Here is a 24,550-nt window from a genome sequence, read left to right on the forward strand (position 1 = left end):
CCGGTTCGCAGCAGCTCCGCGAGGTGCTCCGATCGCCGGCCTGGACCAACCATGGCTCTCGGGGAGCTTGGACGAGCCCAGAGACCCGGAGGGGGGCGGAGTGAGGGGCGCGGGGGGCTCTCTCTTAAAGCGAGAAGGGTCTCTGGATCCACAGAGGAGCACGCGGGGGGATATTCGCCCGTGTGCGGGAGGGGACGTGGGTAAGGGGAGGTCTACCGTGAATGTGTAATTAGACACCCTTTCATCCCTCCCCTCCCGTGACTGTCTTCATCATCCTCGCCCAAACTGAGCCTTCTCCACCAAGTTAAAAAGGCAGTGGGGAGAGGCATGAGGGCTTCTGCTCTTTGCCTGGGGCTTGCGGGTTTCTTGTTTGTGATGTTAATGCCAAAGTGGAGTAAAAGACTCCAGGGACCATTGCTAGGGGAACAGAGGTTTTCACTTAGGGAGTGATCAGATCATAGAAAGCAGCGAGTAGTTGGTGAAGATTTCTTTTTATTTCCTGCGTATTTTTCTGAGCTAGGTTAACAGAGAAATGTAAAGAAAAATAAAACGATATAAAAAAAAGTCTCCTCACAGTTTCACATGTGCTGCTTCCCTTAGTAAGTAGTAGAAGGGACATTGAGGCTGAAATGACCTTTGACCCCCTAAGCTGGAGAGAGACATTGAGTCTGAAAGGCAACAAGATTGTGTCAAAATTGCGGTCTCATCGCCAGTACAATGTAGACACGCACGCGCGCACACACACACTCCCACTAAATTTGCAAGGAACAGTCAAGAAAGACAAAGCTTAGCAAAGCCTCTGGCTCCTCCAATGGTCTAATGAATTGAAGTTCTTATCTTACACAGAAAAGGATGTTAGAAAGAAATCCCTGAAAGCTTGCTGATTAATACTTAAATGCTCAGCATGGAAAATAAACTCACAGAGCAAGCCCAGTTTCCTAAGGACTCCTCATTATGCAACCCAACTTACCGATGGGACCATTGAAACTTAAAAATGTCTACATAATTCATGAAATGAAGAACTTAAGATAAAGAACTTTAGTCTATGAAAGGAAGCAGTAGATATATTTTTAATATGGCTGTTTATAAGCCATGTTAGCAAATATTTCTACATTTTGATATTAAAATAGTAAAGGGTCTTTCCTTGCACAATTACGTATCTGTTGGTGGATTTCATGCACAAGTTTGGAACCAGGGGACTGAAGCTCATAATAACAGCTTGCTGTACAATCTTGCAAAAAAGCTTAACCCCCTAGTTCCTCTCTATGAAAGGAACACTATGACAAATACCCTCTCTCACAATGAATTATAAAGAGTTTGGTGAATGAGAATAGCTAATCATATATAAATCAGAAATATTACAATGAGTCTTAGGATAAATCTAGTGGTTCTTTTAGAAATAAGACTCTTTGCCCTGGCCTAAGGGCTTAATGGTTAGAGCCTCCTTCTGTACACTGAAGGGTTACAGGTTGATCCCCAGCTTGTGGGAGGCAGATCAATCAATGTGTCTGTCTCACATCAATGCCTCTCTCTCTCTCTCTCTCTCTCTCTCTCTCTCTCTCTCTCCCCCTTTGCTCCCCGCCCCCCACTCCCTTCCCACTTTCTCTAAAAAAAATCAATGGAAAAAATATCCTTGGGAGGAGATTTAAAAATAACAATAAAAAATAAATCTACAAGTAAGATTCTTATGAAAAGCCATTTGGAGGAATAAAATTTATTTATTTAAATATATTTTATTGATTTTTCACAGAGAGGAAGGGAGAGAGATAGAGAGAAACATCGATGAGAGAGAAACATCAATCAGCTGCCTCCTGCACACCCCCTACTGGGGATGTGCCCACAACCAAGGTACATGCCCTTGACCAGAATCGAACCTGGGATCCTTCAGTCGGCAGGCCGACGCTCTATCTACCAAACCAAACTGGCTAGGGCTGGAGGAATAACATTTAAATAGTAAAGAATATTTACGTTTTTACTCCTCCTATCAAATAAGAAATAATGTTATAGGAAAATATTGAAGAAAGCACATACGTGCTTTTCCTTTTGGACAGATGGAAATCCTCCAAAAGCCCAAGTACAGGCCTTTCCCTCAGGCAGGAGAACCATCTGTGGTGGAGCTTACTCATGAAACTCATCAGCTGCCTTGACCTCCTACATGGGCTAGGGGGCACTGCAGTTTAATGTTAGAATTTTTGGTCCATTTGAGTTCCTGTAGTTAGGAGATGTCAGCATTAAGAGTGGAGTTTAAAACAGGAGATTTGAGACACTAAAGGACTGTCTTAATAATTAATAACGCCCTTGCATTTGCAGTTACAAGGTAAATTCACTTATGTCATCTTTCTTACTGACAAACTGAATACAGAAATGTGGATATTATCAATGTCACAAATGAGCCACGTGAGGCTCTGAGGTGCTAGCAACTTTTTCAATGATGTGGTCAGTCAGTGAGAACTGTTGTCTTAATATTTGTATATTGAATTTATGCTACAGTTTTCTTTACTCAAAGAAATAAATTATAAATTTCTCATTTATAATCACTCAGGTAAATTTCTTCCCCAATCAAATTATGTCACTGCAGGCTCCAGGGGAAATACACACACACACACACACACACACACAACACACACACACACACACACAGGCAGAGAGTATCTGGTAATAGAATATTCCAACCTGTACCTAATCTATAGAGGATTATGCCTGAAAGAGCAGCATGTATCCTCTGAAAGAGTAGGGCATCCAAGAGACAACTGAGTGTTTCATCGGAACAATGGACTTCTGTTCAACCAAAAAAAGGAAGGTAATCCCCTGTATTTAAAAGTGTATGCCCCTCCCCCCTCCAATTAGGGGTTATTTGGAATGCCAAGGCCTCAGATAAAAACACTAGTTATCTCTGGATGGAAAACAAATTATTTTAATTTTATACTCTATTATTTCACTAAAATTTATTTGTATTTATTATATTTAAAAAATGAAAAATACAACTATTTTCTTTTTGAAACAAAAGAGTATCCGACACAGCTAGGTGTTCTGGACATGCCAGCTGTGCCTGAGAGATGCTCCCATATGTCAACTCAGGGTCAGGGCCCGGCAGCTTCAAGGAAGGACCTAGTTCACACCTCTGGCCTTTATCCATCTCTAAGAAGGTTTTAGACGCTGGGAGATTCTGTAGAGAAATCACTTCATTGCTTGCCAGATAGAACTATATTTTTCACTATTGAAAGGAAGACTACCCTAAAACCAGTTACATATTTGGGGTTAAAACTTTAATAAAAGTAAAAATTTTAAGTGATAAGAAAAAAAATATGGTAACATGAGAATTTCTTCTCTGCTTAAATATCCAGATAGCTGCCTTCCTGGGTCCCTCATCTACTTCAGGTCCTGCTCAAAGGTTTGCCTGCTCTGTCTTTTCACAGTGTCACACTGCCTGGTTCCTTTCCTGACATTGCCTATCCTCCCTCCTGCCCTTAGGATTCTCCATAGCAGTTACCACCATCTGACACACCACTGTACACATCTATTGATTTTGGTCGCTCTTCCCTGGAATATACTAGTGATCTCCATGAGGGCAGACATTTTTGTTAATTGTTCACTGCTGTATCCATAGTTCTTACAAAAGTATCTGGCACTTGTTGCTACTCAATAAATCTTTGTGAAAAAATAAATGAACATACCCAGTACCACCAGATTGTGTGCAAAAACATCATACTTTGCTGTGTGCCTGCGGTCAATTCTTTGAGGTTGACGGTGTCTTATGCAAAGTATTTACACAAATTGAATTTGTCCATGCTTAGCAGCAGCTGTTCTTAAATTCCATGCAATACAGATGTCAGGTGGGACTGCAGGCCACAGATTTTGAACTTGCTTGTCTTTTCAAGTTCTCATAGCTATATGCCGTAGTAATTAAATTGAGTTAGCACAGCCCAGTTGTCTTACATTGCCTTCCCCGAGCCAACTCTATCTCTTACGTATATTGCAGCAAAAAAAGAATGTTATCCAATGTTCCCAACTCCAGTCTTGCTCAAGTCTAACCCATTTTCTATATTAGATCCATTATTATCTTTTTAAAGCAGAGATGATCAAGTCACTCCCTCACTCCACTCATACGTGTCTCTCTGTTTCACCAGGGTATAGAAGGCCTTTCATAATCAGGTCTCTGATTACTCCTCCAGTTGTGAATTCTTTAGCCTTACCACCCTTCACTCCAATTCTATTTCATGATTACAGTTCCCTTAAAGACTGTACTCTCTCTTCCCTGCTCTCTTTACCTGGACAGCTCCTATTCAACCTTGGTTCTTTGTTCAAGCATTATTTCTGTGAGGACATTTTCCTAACCTCAAGACTGAAAGAGATGCTGCTTTTTTTATGTAGCACACAGCACCTATTTTTCATATAGCACACAACATGAATTCTTATTCTAGCACTTAGACATAGTGGGAATTTCCCTCTACTTGTTTGTTTCCCAAATGAAAGAGGATGCTCCTTTATCTTCATGCCCTAATACAAATTGGTACTTAATGAATGAACCCATTATTAGCCTATTCATTCATTCAATATTTATTGAATAAATTCAATATTTTTTGAATGCCTACTTTGTACCATCCATTGTTCTAAGTGCTGGATAAAGAGCATTGCAGAAAGTGTGAAGGGCAATACCTGAGGGATACCAGGAAGAGTAACATGGTCAGTGTGCTACAGCAGAGTAGATTTGAAGAGTATAGACGAGTTGAAGTAAAATGGGTCACATGGAGCCTAATTCAGTAGGACTTTGTAGGCTATAGTGTAAGGACTTTGACTTTTATTCTGACTTGTGTATTTGCCTTTGAAATAACATGACTTTGCATGTTTTAATAGAGTCACTGTGACTAATGTGTGGAGAATGGACTAAAGAGAATAAGGACAGAGGCAAGATGACCATTTGGGTAGCCTTTGTAATAATCTAGAAAAAAAGTTGGTGGCTTGAACGAAGGTAGGAGCAGTAGAAGTGGTAAAGGTAGTTGGGGTTTATACATAGGTTAAAATGGGTCAATAGGATATCCTAATGAGTTGGATAGGCACTGAAAGAGAAAAAAGAAAAGAGTAATAGATTATTTAAGATTGGGAACTGAGCAATTGAAAGGACGGAATTGCCACTAACTGACATGGAGTGAACAGTAGAAGAACATGCCTGGTTGGGGTTAAGAGGTAGTCACTGTGGAGATATTTAGTTTGGGATACCTATCACATATTGAAGTGGGAATTTCCTACTGCACTTTGACTTTATGGATCTGAAGTTCAAGGAAGAATTGTGGGTTTTATAGTTAAATGTTGAAGTCATCAATTTGTAGGTGGTAATTAAATCCATGAGGTTCGATAACTTTCAGGGAGTATAGATGGAAATGGAGAAACAAGAGGGTTAACACTGAGCTTGGGGACATTATAAGCAAAAGGCCAAGTATGTGGGCACTTGGAGATTGAATATTTGTTGAAAACATAATGATTTGTTGAGTAAATATCTGTTGACATGTGAATGACATTTTATGAAGTGCTATTTATTTTAAGCCTGAGTTTGCCTCTGTCTGATATACCACAATCTACTGTAAAAACAGTTTGAAAATGGAGAAATAAGTAATTTGTCTTATATGAGAACAAATGCCTAATTCAATTGATCTGTGTAGTGCTTTGATCAGAATTTTTTTAGATTGTGTAGACACTGCTATAAACTCATAAATCACTTTTATTTCCAGATTCTCACTTGAAGTTTCCGTTGAAATGAATGCTTAGGGACCTTAGTCTGAAAAATTAATTGTCCACAAAGAAATATATGCCAATATTGTAAAAATAAAATCTTATAAATACTATAGTATTCTAAAATTCTATTTATCTAAATTTCCATGACTTCAGAGACATCCAGTAATTCCTTTCTATATGGGGTCCTACCAATACTCTATTTAGTTAATAGGCATTCTTTTAAAATATTTAATAACTGGCATTGAGAGTCCAACTAGAATTCTTACCTTAGGTCTGGCTATGACCTAGGCCTTGGTCATAGTTATAGCTCATGATTTACAGTTTATTGCTTCTTTTACCCAATAGAATAGGCATGAGGGCAGGGGCATATCTGCTGTGTTCATGCTATATCTAGTGTCTCAAACAGTGTCTAAACAATAGGAGGTGTGCAGTAAATATCTGTTGATTGAATAAACAGCTCAAAAGTCTTCCACCACTAGATGATGCTCCATTCTGATCCTACTGAGAATATAGTTATATTCTGTCTGAAATACCTTTTTCTATTCCCCTTCATTTGTCTAAATAGTTATTTTTACCACCCCAAACTACTCAGATAGTTTGTTTTCTAATAAGTTCTCCCTGGCTTTATGTATGACTCATGTGTTCCCTTAATGAGCTGCCAAATATTCTTTGTATAACTCTATTACAATATTTATCAGATTGTATTTCAATGACCTGTTCAGTTACCAATATCCTCCAAGTAGAATGAAGGCCCTTTGGAGTCATGAAAAAATTATATGTGTTAATTCCTTGAATTTTTTAACATATCCCAGAATAGAGCAGAAATGCATGCCAAGGACCAAGGACATGGCTCATTGGGCTAGTAGACTAAAGTACGTTATTAACATCAGACATGGCCCGTGATTTAGGAAGCAGCAACCTTTGCTGTGGTTGGAGATAAGAATCAGAATTACACAGACAAGGAGGCGACATCAAGAATAATCTTAGGTCAAAACCGGTTTTGCTCAGTGGATAGAGCATTGGCCTGCGGACTGAAAGGTCCCAGGTTTGATTCTGGTCAAGGGCATGTACCTGGGTTGCGGGCACATCCCCAGTGGGAGATGTGCAGGAGGCAGCTGATCGGTGTTTCTCTCTCATCGATGTTTCTAACTCTCTATCTCTCTCCCTTCCTCTCTGTAAAAAATCAATAAAATATATTTTTTTTAAAAAAGAATAATCTGGTGTTTCTCTCTCATCGATGTTTCTAACTCTCTATCTCTCTCCCTTCCTCTCTGTAAAAAATCAATAAAATATATTTTTTTTAAAAAAGAATAATCTTAGGGTACAGAGAGAAATCCCAAAGCTCTGAGGTAAAGCCAGCCAGGAACCAACCATTAGGCCAGAAGGAGAGATCAGAAATGTTGTGGGTGGAGCAGCTCAGGAGCCAATATGGGAGCCAAGTACCAGAGTCAAGACAGAAAATTTAGTCAAGAACAGAAAGATTAGGGGAAGCTAATCAAACCCCGAGCTTCTCTCAGAGGTGGCATTCATTAGTGCATTTGCCCTGATTTCCTCATAACTGGAAGCATCACAAGCTTCCTGTCTGAAGCCTTTCAGATTATCTCTCTGCCATGTCCCCCTTTCTTTTCTTTTCCCCAAAAGCCCTTCAGGAAGCTGTTTCAATATTACTAGTGTTTTATAAAGTCAACTCTGGCCTATTGTTCCCAGCCCCAGACTACCTACTTTGGTGCCTCATTCATAGGAAGTCAAGTTGCTATAACTGTTATCATCATTGGCAAAAAAATAAAAATAAAAGAGGAAGAGTTGGAGGAGGGAGGGAGGAAGAGGGAGGGGAAAGAGAAGAAAAGGAGATGCTAGATAACAAGGCAATGAACTCTAATGTCTAAGCTCTCACTCTGCTCCTCAGAGCACTTGTATCGTATTTAAGAAGATGAGGCACATATCCAAAAATATAAGTAAAAACAAAAGCAATATAAAATAAATAACAAGTGAATAATCTAGGAAATGTATATAAAGTCTTGGTAAAAAAAAAATGAAATTATGATGGCTTCAGGCAAACCTGGAAAAACTACAGAAAAGAATTGGGACTTAAGCTTGGTCTTTTAACACTTGCCCAGATTGATAAACTGCAGAAAAACTTGCCAAACAACATAAAACAGAGGTGGGTTGGGAATGATGGTGTCTGGGAGACCAAGAACAAATGAGAGTATTTAAGAGCAATTTTCATAAAAGATTGTCATGCAAAGTAAAGTTGGAAAGGAAAACACAGAAGCCATAGGGGATGTGATCTCATATACCAGGTTAAAGGATTTCAATTTTATTTGACAGCTAATATAGGAAGTGTTTGCTGAATGAATACATAAATGAGCCTCTAAGTGCTTCCAAACACAGAGATGGAATAATACGGCTCTGAAGATATTCAGTGACACAATAACATGAGTTAATACATCTTGTATAGCAGGTTGAAAGATCTCATACACTCCAGAGGTTTCCAATTTTTCTCAAAATAAAATTCATTTATGGTTTCTGGGCAGCAACTTGAAAATCAGCCCTGTCCCCACCCAGCCTCACTACAGATGTGCTTGCAAACAAAATGGAAGAAGAAAATAGAAACATATTGAATTTCTTCTTTTGCTTTAAAAAAAAAAAAGAGCCTTCGAGATAAATTGAGTACAGCTCTAGTACATTTGGATGCTTTAGGTCATGGACATTCCATTTTTATATATACTGTGATAATAACATATAGAGTGAGCAGAGAGACAATGCATCTCTGCCCCAATATTGCAAGAGTCCACACAAAGTAATTGAAAGTGTTTCCAACTGTGCATAATGCTGTGCCTCCAGTCAAATGTGGTAGATGGAAATTTGTTTGGCTTCCTCTGTCAAAATGTCTAAAACACATAAAAGAAATGGGTAAACGAAAAAAACAAAATATTACAGTTGCAACATTCTTCTAATTATATTTCAATTTCAATCTGGGCTTTGCTCAAACATATTAATAATCCTAACGGCTCATCTCTCTGATCCTTTTGGTGGATAAAATGACCGAATGTGATTTTTACCCTTGACTCAAAAGTGTCAGTTCTGGAAATCTACAGTATTTGTCACCATGAATACCATTTAACTGCAGCAGTACCCAAAGGAACTCTGCACAGCCACACGTGAATACAACTGGAGGAACTTAATTAATCTTGCTGTCACTTCCATGATGCTTTTCATTAGTTTTGCTGCTATCTGATCAACCGGCCTTCTCCGTATTGGAAATGCTACCCACAGCCTCCTGGGAAAGCATTTTCAAAAGGTAAACAAAGGCTCACCTTTGTGGTAGGGAGCTTTTATGCAGACAGACACTATTACTGCTACTCTAATATGGAGATAGCCCTTACATTTCATATTTAAGATGATAACATTGCAGAAAACATAAATATCTACTCTGTCCTCAATTGAGAAGGTGTTTTAAAATCTACACACAGATTATGTATTTGAAGCAAAAGGTCATATTTTTCTTTATATGTTCTGAATACTGATGCTTAGTACACTATCAGGAACTAGGCTGACTAAATATAGAATTTAATTCATAAGAAATCTAGAAGTTTTCACTGACCATTGGAAAAATAGATTAGGTGAAAGTTGTATTTAACTGACAGAACAAAACAAGTGATAATTCAATGATAGTATCAGCCTTCTTTGAGGCACATTTTTGAAAATTTTGTTTTAAATGTGACTCAAAGAAGGCTGATACTATAAATTTATTTATACGCATTCCCTTTTGCATTATTTTCCAATGCTGACCATAGTTTTATGTATTTAAAATTGGAAAGATTTTATAAAATGTTTTTACTTTTAATGACAGTTGATATTTAAACAACATGGGGGTTAGGGACAGTATCAGTATCTCCTACCCCCGCTGGATAGATGAAAATCCATGTATAATTTCTTTACTCCCCTAAAACTTAACTACTAATAGCCTACTGTTGACTGGCAGCCTTACCAATAACACAAATAGTCAATTAACACATCTTTTGTATATGTATTATATACTATCCTATATAATAAAGAGCTAATATGTTAATTAAACCGAACAGCAGAACAACAGTACGGACGACCTTCTGGACGAAGCCAGTGCTGCGAGAACCAGCTGAGGCAGCTGGGGCTGCAAGGACCAAGTCCCTTGCATGAATTTCGTACATCGTGCCTCTAGTATTCTTATAATAAAGTAAGCTAGAGAAAATAAAAATGTTATTAAGAAAATCATAAGGTAGAGAAAATACATTTACAGTATATTCTACCATTTGTCTACCAACACATATTACTTTCTTGATCCTCCACTCACATGGTACCTCCTCTAGGAGGCTCTTCTTGATTGCCACAGTCATAATGAGTGACTACTTTCCTTATGTCTCAAGACTTCTTTATAACTTGTGTCCTATTAGGTATAGTTCCCTGTTTTTAATGTAAAATTTCATTAGGCAAAATGAATGTCTCATATATTTTATTGGCCATGGTTTGAGATGAGGATCAGAATTACACAAACAATACCTGCCCATGATGCACTGCTCAGATCTCCCTAAAATGACACACTAGTTGCTCAGCTTCTAGGAGTGGTGTAGACAGATAGCTTTCAACCGACAGGACCTTTAGTTATTGTCTCAGCCACTGAAAGCTGCCTTGCCAAGGTTTCTGGCCTTTGTGGTGGACCATATCAAATGATCACTGTGGGAGCAAAAAAAAAAAAAGTTGGACCACTCAAGTTCTAGAATATCCAACACTGTACTTGGACCTGCAGCACATATCAACTTCTTCCTCTCCCCACTTTAATTCCTCATCTCCCTTTCACAGTGCTGACCCAGAGCACTCCCTAGTAAATACCTTACATGCTAACCTTCAACTGAGTTTGTTTCTTGGAGAACCTATCCAGTGACACTGTCACTGAGTAAGGACTCAATAAATGCTTGGTGCTTGGTGGTATAAATTTAGGTTCCAAGTATTTATAGACAAGCAAGACTAATTTCCCAAAGAAGAGAGAGTGTGTGCTTTTTTTTTTTGTTTTCTGCCAGAAGCCCTTGAAGAAATTGCTGTGTAACTTAGGAAGAAAGTCCATCTATTCTCCAGAGACTTGTTGATTTTGGAATTAATGTAAAGAAAGAAAAGCCCAGAATCTAAATAAATGCCCTGGTCCATGTATACTCTATCCAAGTAATAGTGATGGCTCAGAGCTGTCAGGTCTGCCAGGAGATATTCAATCATTATGCTCTCCTCTTTCTCTTCCACGAAGGTAATCACTCAGCATTTTATCTTTTCTAGAAGGTGTCATTACTTTGAAAAGACAATAAAAGTCTCACAAGGGTTTCTATGTAGTGGAAAGTTTTCACCTTCCAGAAAAGAAAAATCGAAGGGAGAAAAAGACCCTAATTAGCTTGAGTGTGAAGAAACGCATTAGCTTTGAGGAACTTCCATAATTTTCAAGTATAACATGCCTTGGGAAATCCTATTAAGCAGAGAAAAAAATCACCTTATAGACACAGACAACAGTATGGTGATTATCAGAGGGAAAAGGAATAAATGGTGATGGAAGGAGACTTGGCTTGGGGTGGTGAACACACACTGTAATATACAGATAATGTATTGTAGAATTGTACACCTGAAACCTCCCCAATAAACTCAATAACAATTTTAACTTTTTTTTTAAATTAAAAAGTAAAAAATACATAAATAAATAAATAATAAAATGTCTTGGGAAATCTTTTGAAATTGAGTAACTGATCATGTTCGTTAGTCCCTGCACTATATAAAATATATCTTTTTAAATGACATTATTTTAGTTACACAACGAAACCATTCTTTCTGGAGTGAAAAAACAAATTTTGCTTTGGAAATAGTATCTGTGATGCAGACACATGCATGAAGAGTCCACCCTAAATAAACTATCAACAGTAAGTTCCTCTTAATCTCTAACTACATGTCAGCAACAACAGACCATGGACTAAAACCAAGTGGTTTTTCACCTATTTTCAAATCAAAGCTTCATCTGGAAGTCATTTAATTGTTTTCATTTTTTACTAATTTAACAAATACTCACTGAGCACCCATTTGTCAAACACTCTTCTTCAGGCTAGGGATATAGGAATGATCAAAATCAATAGAGTCCTCGGTTTTATGGAACTTACAATTTTTCAGAGAATGGAGGATTGTAATGAAAGGTGAATCAATGGCTGCAATTGTCTGCGGAGATGCAGAAAGTAAGAAAAAAGTGGGCAGTCAAAGAAGTTAGAGAAGGACTTTTGAGAATGTGGCATCTAAGTTGAAAGATGAATATAATTTGAAATTAAACAGATAAACATAGCGAAGAGTATCCCAGGAATACTTAACAGCATGGGCAAAGGCCCAAAAGGAAAAGGAGTGTGTGACAAGAGCTAAGAGATGTTCAATAAGAAAAGGCAGGGACAGTGGTATAGAATAAGGAAGGACCGGTAGCTGGGAGGCAATCATGAACCTGCAACGGGATATATAAAACCACAAAGAGCTTAATCAGGGACTGCATGTTATAGACTCAAAAGGTACTAGAATAGTTAACTACTAACTATTCTGTAGAAATAAAGCTCTCATGTGACCATGTGACTTTTGAGATAAGCATATGCAGTGATGCTGTAAATCTCTGGTCTAAGCCACAGTTTTCCTGGCTCAGGTTTTCGGTCTCTATGCCATTAAAAGAAACACAGCAGGCAAGGAAAAAAAAATGTCTCACATAGCTGTTCTTGTCTAGTTGAGAATCACCAATTCAACCAGTTTCTGGATAAATCAGCTTTTCCAGTTGTCATGGGAGCTGAGCATTGAATATACAAATGAAAATTGAACAGTTAATTGTTTGACAATGACCCAGATTAGCCTTAAAATGATGGACTCAGTATGCTGGCTAGATTGTATTCTGTGCCACACACATATTGGCACTGAAGTACAGATATAGACAGATATAGATATAGATATAGAATATTACATATATATAGATCTATCTATGTGTCTATGTGCCTATGTATCTATCTAGAATATATATGTATGTGTTGATATATATATATATATATATATATATCTCACAGAAGAAAATAGGGGAAATTACACCACTTAGTCATATACCATAAGTTTGTAGATTTATATACAAGTTGTGGTATAATTTTACATTTTTAGCTCCCAAGCCCTTTTTTTTTTCCAAATTTTCTCTTCTTTCCTGCCTCCAAATTTCTTAAAAAATTTCTGTCACACTATGAGTGGCCCTGTTTTTGAAGATCCTCAAGCACTGAAGAGTATTCTTAGACTGCCCTTACCTTTAGTTGCCTCAAGGAAATAAAGAACTAGGTATTTTCAGTGGTCAAGAATGCCTTGTTTCTTCTCTAAAGCTTCCAAAATAAATGCCTTTCTAATCTCAGTAATATTTTCACAAAATAAGTTGGCTATTGCATTTATTTCAAAAAAGTTAAAGCAGCCATTTCCAAAAGGTTGTGCTTATGTATAGCATTCACACACTATATAATGTGAGAATGTGAGATTTCACTCTTACTTCTTTAGAAACATAAATGCATCAATCCCGATGGGAAATATAGAAAACTTTGACATGTTTCAGGGTGGCTGCCAAGCCATCCTCCTTTCTGGAAAAATTCTTGTCCAAGTGAAATATGCAGGCCCCACTCACCCCTTGACATGACTGATTTGATTAGGGTGGCCTCTGAGTAGGATTTTCTGAGACCTATGACTTACATGACCTAGCTTGAAAAGATGAACTGAAACAATCATGTTTGTTCTTGATAACATAAACTTAGAGATGGATAAGGAACTTGTCAATTAATGAAAGGCCATGGACCTAGGAGGTCATATAAACTCAAGTCATATGGATTCACATACAAAAATGGGAAAGGCCAGGAAAGTAGAATAGAGGGGAAATGGCAAAGACAAAGAAATAGTGCATACACTGGATGCTGGGTGGAGAGAGGGGCACTTATTTATTTAATCCTTACCTGAGGATATGTTTTCTCTGAGAGAGAGAGAGAGAGAGATAGAGAGAGAGAGAGAGAGAGAGAGAGAGAGAGAGAAAGAGAGAGAGATGCCTAGATGTGAGAGAGGAATATCGATGTACTGCCTCCTATACCCATCCCAACCAACCGGGGATAGAACCCACAACTTAGGTATGTATGTGTCCTGACCAGGAATTGAACCCACAACCGATTTGGATCCAGGGGGTATCTTGTAGGTATGTATGTGTCCTGACCAGGAATTGAACCCACAACCGATTTGGATCCAGGGGAGATCTTGCTGGAGAATACAGAAAGATGCTCCAACCAACTGGGCCACCCAGCTGGGGTGAGAGAGGCACACTTTTATAGGTAGGCTTTGGATATTCAATAGTTTATTTTCACATACACCTTTCCAATCATCTCATTTCCCCCCTTGAAGCAAGTACAATTAGTCTCTATTCCTTCAATAATATCTTTTCTTATACCCTTAGTTCATTGGAAGAGATTTGGTAGACTGACACTAGGAGGAGTCATGGTCAAGTATTTTATACTAGCCTTTTGACTACTTCTAAACCCGAGAACACTAGGTGGCAGCAATGTGAAGCAGGGAAAGATGGGACTCAAGGGGAAAGGGAAAGGTCAGTCATTCTGGGGGGAGGGGGAGTATCCAGGCATTCAGGAAGTGAACTAAGGGTAGTTACAGAATAAATGATGGGTTCTACAAGGAAACATCGTCATTTCTAGCTCTCCAGGTCAAAGACTTATTCTCTCTGACCCTTATTTTCCACTAATATTTTGTACATGTAAACAACATAAGTAATTTTTCTTTACTCTTAGTGTTGATATGTAGCCTGTATTCATTGTTTTATGTATTATTTTCCAAATATTCAAACCTCTTTTATTAATTGACTGATGAACAGCATTGACATATGTCAACTAGATGATTTTCTATTTGTTATTGGTGAGCGGGGATGCTTATTGAAGTGTTAGAACATCAAACCATGACTTTGGTCCGTGTATTTAGACTCAGTCAGCATGCTTTTAAGAGAAGAGTTTGTGTTGGAGTGAAGAGTAGGAGTGTGGCATGCCATTGGCCATAAGTAACATGGTTTCACTGATTCTCTCCTTTCTCTCAATTTCTGCTAGTTCATAACAGATTTGCTATAAGATGAAAATGCCAGGGGAGATCTTGTAGGAGAATACAGAAACTTCTATGAAACCATTATAAAAAATCAGATATTGAATGGAAGATAACAGAGAAATAAGTAGTAAGGACAAGAATAAGTTAGGATAGATGAAATTTAAAAGAAGGTATATTAAGTGGAGTAAAGTGGAATGAAAGGATATAACGAGATAGAAGGCAGGATAAAGAAGTGAAGATTCTTGAAGTCAAGAGCACATAGTTAATATTGTATTTACTAGAAAAACTGTTTACAGTTGAACCTTTGTACTTGAAAGGATTTGTGGCTATGAGTAAAGAGAATAGCCCAATGAGGTTCTATTAATATAAATCTTGCCTAATCCAATACGTGATTCAAGTTGTGGGCTCAATGACCATATATAATGTAGCTATCAAACATAAGATCTTTTTCACTCCAGTCTTTTCTTTTTGCTCATGAGAAGTAGCTAAAGAAAGCGTGTACAACCCCCACCACCCCTCATACAGGTGCACTCCAGCTATATCTATCTAAGCCTAAACTGAAATAGAATTTGATAGCAAGATTATCAGTTGAGAGCCTTACAGAAATCACAGTTCTTAGAGGAATGCTAAGCATGAGACAGCCATCTTTAAACAAGACTGAAGCTATACATGATTTTTTGTTTGTGTTATTAGTCTCCGAAATATATTCCTCTTTTTAGCTCAAGTCCTTCTTGTATCTGACAAATTTCCACATTTCTTCACCTCCAAACTTAGGTGGCTTTTCTTCTAGAACATTTCATGACTCTACTGATAAACCTCCTATATGCTTCCTCAGCACACTCTCCTTAGAAATAATACATTTGTTATAGGTGCCTCGACATTCGCCTGTTTCTTCACAAGACTTTAAGATTTTTGAAGATAGATGCCATGGTGGATTCACCACTGTATCTCCAGGATCTAGTGTGTAATTCACGGTAAGTATCCAATGCATACTTGTTAAATGGATGGATGGATGAATGGATGGTGAATGGAAAGAGAGTTGGGTAGAGTATGGTATATGGATAGAGAGGGAGGAAGAAAGAGGATTATATACTGTGATGAGAGTATATACTTGTAGATATTTAGATAACAGACAAATATTAACTTTGTTTTGGAGCATTTTGGTAATTCAAGGAGTGGACTTTTTATAATATGAGGTTAAAGCCCAAAAATAAATATGATAGGTTTAAAATATTATAAATACCCATCACATACCCAATTCTAGCCAATAATTAAGACTACTCATATTTCTACATTATTACAATTTGTTTTCATTATCTACATAATTACATTCTAAGCCTGAGAGGATTTCACAAACGTGTACTTGTCTCTCACTTAAAGGGAGAAATCTTAGTGGAATATGGAGATAGATGAATGCAAGGAATGAGAGAATCTCAAGGTCATTCATGCCATGTGACCTATACTTGCATTCTAATATGGGCAAAGATGAAGGATCTCCTTAAAGTTAGAATTATGACCCATTTCATAACCAGAATAGAGCATTTAAACAAGAGTAATATACAATGATTAAATATACAAAAAAGGAAGTTTATAATTAACTAGAGGCCCGGTGCACAAATCTGTGCACCAGTGGGGTCCCTCGGCCTGGACTGCAGGATCGGGCCAAAACCAGCTCTCCAACACCCCCCAAGGGGTCCTGGAATGCAAGATGGTGCAGGCCAGGCCAAGGGACCCCACCATGCAGGATTGGGGCTGGGGAGAGACATAGAAGATTAGCCAGCTGGGGAGGGACCAAGGGAGGGCTCCAGGGTGTGTTCGGCCTGTCTCTCTCAGTCCCGATTGGCTAGACCTCAGCAGCAAACTAACCTACCAGTCAGAGCATCTGCCGCAGTGGTCAGTGCACGTCATAATGACTGGTCAAACAGTCGATTGTCTGCCCCCTGGTGGTCAGTGTGTGTCATAATGAGCAGTTGAGTGGCCTTAGCATATCATTAGCATATTACACTTTGATTATTGAACAGCAGACCAGACACTTAGCATATTAGGCTTTTATTATATAGGATAAGAATGTATTCTTAAACTGAAATATTACATTTTATTTTCTTTCTAGCTTGTATTTTCTCTTTATTTCTATTTAAAGAATAAGAATCAAGGTGCAATTAACAGGTGTGCCAATGCCAGGCAAGGTTACCTTAAGGAATGAAACTAAAGAAAGTCTTCCTTAACTACTCTTTTCTCAAGGAAGCAATAAAGCCTTGCTTTTTTCCCCATCAATTTCAATCTAAATACAATTCTCCTGAAGCTTTCAGCTTGGTACACCTTGGTTTGTGTGTCCTTTTCCTTCACTGGATTGTGCATTCTCTGAGGGCAGAGTATTTATATCTATACTAGAGGCCCAGTGCACGAATTTGTGCACGAGTGGAGTCAGGAAGGCCCACCCCAATGAGGGCCCATCGGGCCGAGCCGGTGTGGGGGAGGAGGGGCTGCAGGCAGTTGGCTGGCCAGCCCTACCCCCAATCAGGATGTTGGGGGCCAGGCCGGCTGGGTTGGGGGCCAACTGGGGCCCGGATGAGGCTGGTTGGCTGCCTCAGTGCACATCATAGCAGGAAGGCCCACCCCAATGAGGGCCCATCAGGCCTATCCGGTGTGGGGGAAGAGGGGCTGCAGGCAGTTGGCCAGCCAGCCCTACCCCCGATCAGGATGTTGAGGGCCAGGCCGGCTGGGTTGGGGGGCCGACTGGGGCCTGGATGAGGCTGGTTGGCTGCCTCAGTGCACATCATAGCCACCGGTCGTTCTGGTCGTTCAGTCATTCCAGTCGCTGGGCTTTTATTTATATCATATATATATATATATATCTTACTCTATCTGTGCTTTTGGCATCCACAATAGTGTCTGGTACATAGTGAGCTCTCAATAGATGTTTGCTAGATGAGCAAATAAATGTCTGTATGAAGAGTGAATGAATGAATGAGAGAGAAATAAGAGTCAGCATTGACCATATGGCTGAGAATACGTATATTTTCTCTGATCTATCTCTTGAAGAGATGGCAAAGAAATATTTTGGGATGGAATTTTGCCATGAGAATTTGTTGTTTTGCTTTGTTTATACCAAACACAACTGTTTATTGTTTTACGATAGGAAAGTTTTTTATTCAATGACATATGCCACTATTCCCTAAGACTTTCTTCCCTCCCTTATATCCCTTAATCTGACGAATAGAAATATTAGTTAGATGATTGGTTGTTCTTAGGAACATAACACCAGACCAAAGGGAGATAGAAAGACAAGGTTTATCCAGGCCATGGGGTGGCACTCAGCAAAATGCCTATCTTATATCCTTAATATTATGCCATTAGAATTTAACAGCCCACTTATCTGCATAGTTTTGGACAGATATTGACAAGTTTGAAGCATCTATTTATTATTATTTAACCACAAAAGTCCTATGAAACCGCTTTACTCCCAAATCTGGTCCTACAGTTTTCCACTGAAAAAATTCTATATATCTCAATTAAGGTAGTGGTTACATAGGGTACATTTGTCAAGCTAGTCAAACTTACAACTTCAGAACTATGGTTTTTATTAAAGGTAAATCATATTTTTAAAAAAGAAAGAAATGGAAAAAAAATAAATGTTAAAATCACACAGATACACTTGAAATAACTGGATTGGGTAAACAAAGTAGTTAAAAGTTGGAGTTAGACACAAGATATGATCAGAAAATTTTTTAAAAACCCAAAATGAATCTTAAATGCTTAGCAGGTTTGAATGAATTTTTTTACATCAGAAACAATGGGCCCCTTGGGTTGGTAGACAGGCAAAATGTTATAGGAGAAAGAGCATAGGTTTAAAGTAATACTGACCCAGGATTGAATCCAAGCATTGACACTTAGAGGCTGTGTGACCCTATGAAAGTTACTGAACCTTTTGAGATTCCATCTCATCATCTGTAAAACAAGGACAATAATCCCTACATTGGTCCGTGGTTTTGAACAGCTGATCCATATAAGTGTTTAATAAACAGCTGCCATCATCATTATTATCCATCATCTTGATGACATAATATTAATTTCCATACATATTAAATAGTTATAACAATATTAAAAAGACATTTCCTAATCTGTGCTTTCATGTGTGACATCTTCAAGCTTCACTACAAATCTCCTCCCTAACGTGGGCTGCTCTGTTAAAAATAGGGGTCAAAAAGGGAAAACTTTCAAAAAGAGAAGCCATGGGAAACAGAAAGGGGGAAAATAAAAAGAGTCTTAATCCTATGGTATCACAAAGCTCAGAGACTAGCTAAAAAGAGAACAATTTCCATGAGGATATTATGGTAGATACAGGGATGGATTGATTTGCTAAATATTGAAGATATTTCATTGACTAACTAGTTAGGTAATGATGGGTGGTACAGGGGTTTGATGAAGGAGTGAATATGATTAAGAATCACTGAGGGTTTTGACTTTTCCAATTCAGTGCCTGTGGTTGATAATGGGAACTTGGGGGACTCAAAGATGCCGTGTGTGTGTGTGTGTGTGTGTGTGTGTGTGTGTGTGTGTGTCCGGGAAGTTAGATTTGGATAAGAACTTTGTGGTATCTTGGAAACAAGGAAATGGAAATGACAGAGGCAGTTGAACAAAGGGTCTGAAACTGAGAAGGCAGATCCAGGCCAGTGGTATGCTGATGTTGGTAGATGCTTGACAACTGGTTCTCCAGGGAAACAAAGCCCTGGTTTGTAGCGCTAGCCAATTTCCATGGTTTAAATACTCCCACCAAGATACCAATTTCATGTTACAAATGCAACCAGCAAAGCTTTGGAAGAGATGTGCACCACTGACTCTTACAAAGGGGTGCAACCCAGCTCCATCGCATAAGGGGTGATTCAAGAAGTAGGACATAGTCAAAAGCGTAAAATATTCATGGAAAACGGAATACATCCCTCTGGATGATGGCTGCATATCTTCTGCTTTTCTTTCACATGCGTTTCCTTTTTCATTAACTCTTTCATACAGGGTTACATAGTATTTGCAGGAAGAATTGGCATCTGTGCCTTAAATCAGCTTAGAGCTTTCATTGTTCACACCTATAATACCTGCTCCTTCCCAAGGTCATCTGAAGGTTAGGGTAAATAAAGAATAGCTTCTCCTTACTAAAAATATAAGGGTCAAGGGGAGGCAGGAACAAGGGCAAAGGAAACTGCTCTTATGGCTCTATTATCCAACTCTTAATGAGCCTAATTCTACCTATCTGACATTTCCTTTGGCATGTGGAACCCTCTATGCTAATTTCCAAATTTAAATATTCTATAATTTTCATGAATGTTTGGGTTATTTGTTTATCTTTTCTTCCTCCATATGTTTGCTGTTTTGTATCTCCAGAAATTAAATTTTTATATTGAAATGCTTATAGTTTTCAATAACAGGAAAGTAATTATTTTCTTAATAATAGAAGAATATGATTCTAGTGTACATTTTAAATTATCTAAGCCAAAAATAGTATACATTTCTTTCTAGAGCTCAGTTTGAAATATAACACTTTTCACTAAATATAACATTATGAAACATTCCTCTTAAAGAATTGGGAAAATTCAGAAAGAATATAAGGAAGAAAAATAAGAACCCATAACCCCAAACAAAAATATTTTAATAGTATTTCCTTTCAGACAGTAAACTGTATATTCACGATGACATATAAAGCTTACATATTAAATATTTCACAATATTTCTTTGTGTTCTAAAATTTTAATATTATCCTGTTATCTGAGAATTAACTCCCCTGTCATTTGAGGGAGCAAGGTTCCTGGGGGCCTCTGAATTAAGAATTATCAGAAGTCCTCACTGGAGGATGGGCTATGGAAGAGGCTTTATTGGCATGAAGTTACATTTCTGGGCTTCCAAAGCCCCTGCCCCTTCAGCCAGCTTTGGAAAAGGTGCAGCTGGGGTTCCAGCAGAATCAGAAACAGGGCCTGTGACAGAGCTCCCGTGCCATGCTGCAGCCAGTGTGGTTCAGCATTCAGGCCAGATTCAAGTCCATTGGTCTATCCTGTGGAGTCCAACATGGCCATCCACCCTGTGGGCTAAGGGAGCCCACCCCCCTGCCGAAGGAGAGTCCAGATCCGGTGCATGAGAGAGAGAAGAGAGCTCATTTCTTTCTTTAAAAAATTAAATATTCAGGTTTCTTGCACCTGCAGTGGCCACACCCATCCTGGCACCTAATTTGTTCCCAGGTATAACTGGCAGACAGGTAAGCACCTTTTCATGTCACTTAGACCTTACTGGGCATGCGCTTAAACTGTCTTTGTCTAGTCCCTTCCCCCACTGATCAGTGAGGAACAGACTTGGAAAGTGTTCAATGCAGATTTTGGCAAAGCTGTCTCAATGGCATGCCTACATCTAGTTTTCCCTTTCTTCCTTTGCTGTTAAATAATAACCAGGCTATTACAATGGCATCGATACTATCATCTTCCCCATGTCACTAAAATTCTGTCAAATATAACCTTAAGTGTTAATCAGTATCCTCTGAGTGTACCATAGGCATTAAAACACTGTTCTATTTTTGGACACTTAGATGGTTATCAATGGCATGCCTACATCTAGTTTTTCCTTTCTTCCTTTGCTGGTAAATAATAACCAGGCTATTACAATGGCATCGATACTATCATCTTCCCCATGTCACTAAAATTCTGTCAAATATAACCTTAAGTGTTAATCAGTATCCTCTGAGTGTACCATAGGCATTAAAACACTGTTCTATTTTTGGACACTTAGATGGTTTCCAAGTTTTCATTGTTATAAATGGAATGGCAATGGACATTCTCTTCCATTAGTTTTTGTGCTTATTACCCATTGCTTCCTTGGATAAAGTCCTAAAAGTGTAATTACTGGGTTTAAGGACAAAATTGCTGCAAAGAACCCTGGTACAGTGTTCACAAGTGCTCTCAAACCAACTGTACCAATTTACAATCACATCAGCACTGTGTGTGAGTGTCTGTTTTCACTCCCATCACCAGCATTGAATATTACCTTTAAGAAAACAAGTATGTGTACTGTGTGTGTGTGTATGTGTGTGTGTGTGTGTGTCCCATTTGATAACCAATAACTGCCATTTCATTGTTATTTACATTTATGTTTCTTTTACTAATAGGTTAATGTTTTTTTAAATATGTTTATTGATTTCAGAGAGGAAGGGAGAGGGAGAGAGAGAGATAGAAACATTAATGATGAGAGAGAATAACTGATTGGCTGCCTCCTGCACTCTCCCCACTGGGGATAGAGCCCACAACCCAGGAATGTGCCCTGACCAGGAATCAAACCATAACCTCCTGGTTCATAGGTCCACACTCAACCAGTGAGCCATGCTGGCCAGGCAATAGGTTAATGTATGTGTGTGTTTTTTATAGAAGAAACATTTTTGTGTTTCTGTGAATTTCTCTTCATCTCCCTTGTTCAGTTTTTCAAATTGATGTTTAACTTTACCCAAAGATTTCGATGTAATTTAGAAGTAAAATAATAAACTTTATTTGAGCTTCTGGAAACATAATTTCTAAATGGAGCATCGGCAATTAGTATCACAGAGAAAATAAAGCTAATCTATGCAAGTGATGTTCACAAATCATAATTACATAAAGGAAAAGGCACTTTTTCCCTGTACAGCTCTTAGGACCCCATGAGAAAGGCACATTTGCTACCCCTTTGGGCAGAGACTGATGCTGTTCTCTTCTGACCATGGATGCAGCTGGATTTCAGAGTGAAGATTAGATTCAGAAGGGCCCCCAGTTTCCTTCCCATCACTGCTGACCTGCGCTGCACAGGAATCCTCGCAAACATGTGCTGTGAGCTTTAGATATGATTTTCTAATTCTCCCTTGGCCCCCAAACATGCTGCTTTCTCAGCCTTTTCACCACATGGGATCATGTTGCCAATAGTGTCTTTGGGATAAATTTGAATTCATCAGGCTTGAATTTAATTACATTACGCAAACTAGAAAATGTCCCCAGCAGGCTTTGAGGGAATAGCTTCTGTATGCAATTGCAAGGTCCTATTTTGTTTAAAATATTTGCATTTTGAAAAACCCACTCTGACTCCAAACCCCTTTTTGATCTTTGTCAGGAACTCATTTTCATCACATTGGTCTGAATTTGCTTTTTGTAAAAGGTAAATATTTAAAAATTTTTGCATAACTTACTTTCCTCTATTCTACATCCTTCCCAAATTTCTGTCTCTTTACCAGGCTGGGGCAGGATGGTAAGAGGAGATGGACAAAGCATCATTTTTCACAAGTTATTCCAGCACCATAGACGTTGGAAAATACTAATCAAGTTCTGAATAGAGTATTCTGAGTGCAAAGGGAAGAAAGGCTTTCAAAATGTTCAAACTGGGAAAAGGAATCATCTGAAACACTAACCGGACTTTACACTTGGGATCATTATGACATTTGTGAAGTGGCTCATACTGTACATTGTACCCCTGGCCCCCAATTTTCACCCCTCCCCATAACTATGCCCTTTGCCATGTAACTTTCTAGTTCTTCCCTCTAGTGGGCATATATTTCAACCCTTGCCTTATTTGGGGCTTGATTTTATGACCACTTTTGATTAATAGAATGAGTATAGCATATATATTTTTAAAAATATATTTTAATTGATTTCAGAGAGGGAGAGAGAGAAACATCAATGATGAGAGAGAATAACCGATTGATTGCCTCTACATGCCCCATTTGGGGGATGAAGCCCAAAATCCGGGCATGTGCCCTGACCAGGAATCCAACCATGACCTTCTCATTCATAGGTCAACACTCAACCACTGAGCCACATCGGAGGGCTGAGCCCAGCTCTCTTATGCCTCCAGTATCACTATGAGGAGAACCTTCCTGGGCAAGCTGGTCCAAGGAGAATGAGGAACAGAGACAACCCTGCGGGCTTAAAACCTGTGCTGAGAAGCAGAGCTGCCCAGAAATCATAGCCTGAAGCAAACCCATGAAGCTGAGCTAAGCTTGGATCAGTTGGACTCCAGGCGATATGCAGTGAGAGTCCAAGAAGGAAGACCATAGGCAACGGCTGTTTTATGAGTTCTGGGATGGTTTGTTAAGTAGCGATGACAAAATGACATACTATCCTACAAGTTTTACAACTTTCAACTTACACACTCAATGCAAAAATGAAAAAAATCCTCAGTGAGCAAGAAAGCCAGTCAGTGCCCCTCATATAGGAGTGGGGATGTTCCATTTTCTCATGTTCTTATGTATAGCTCCAGACTTGTGCCTTCCACTGGAAGTATATCTATTTATTGTCTTTTAAAGCTACATCTCACAACAAATACCCTTTTATTCCCCCTCCTCAATGCACCTCGCCATCTCTCTTCAAAGCTCCTCCCAGCTACTTCACTCTTTTCCTACCCACAGAGATGCCAAGAGCCTGGGAGAAAGGTGGTGATGGTTAAGTTCAGAAATAAAGCAAGAATTTCCATTTTCCATTCATCTTGCAGGGGTAATCTAAACCATGAAACTCTCCCTAGTCAACCAGGCAGCTCTTGAAAGGATACAGAGAAATAATTCTGATTTCAGGGGACGGCTCATGAAAAATAAAATCTACAATCAGAGAAAAACATGTATGTACACCTGTCTCAAAGGAGGCAGAAAAATCACCTCCCATAGCTTTATATAATTTCTGATTTCTCA

General features: G+C 38.7%; 1 protein-coding gene across 3 annotated transcripts in view; it reads right to left on the reverse strand.

Moving 5' to 3' along the window:
* ZNF385D (zinc finger protein 385D) overlaps positions 1 to 24,550 on the reverse strand; it is a 705,866-nt gene that overhangs the window by 286,264 nt on the left and 395,052 nt on the right. The gene's annotated exons all lie outside the window — the stretch shown is intronic.

Source organism: Myotis brandtii, unplaced genomic scaffold, assembly GCF_000412655.1.
Source record: "Myotis brandtii unplaced genomic scaffold, ASM41265v1 scaffold18, whole genome shotgun sequence".
Lineage (NCBI taxonomy): Eukaryota > Metazoa > Chordata > Mammalia > Chiroptera > Vespertilionidae > Myotis > Myotis brandtii.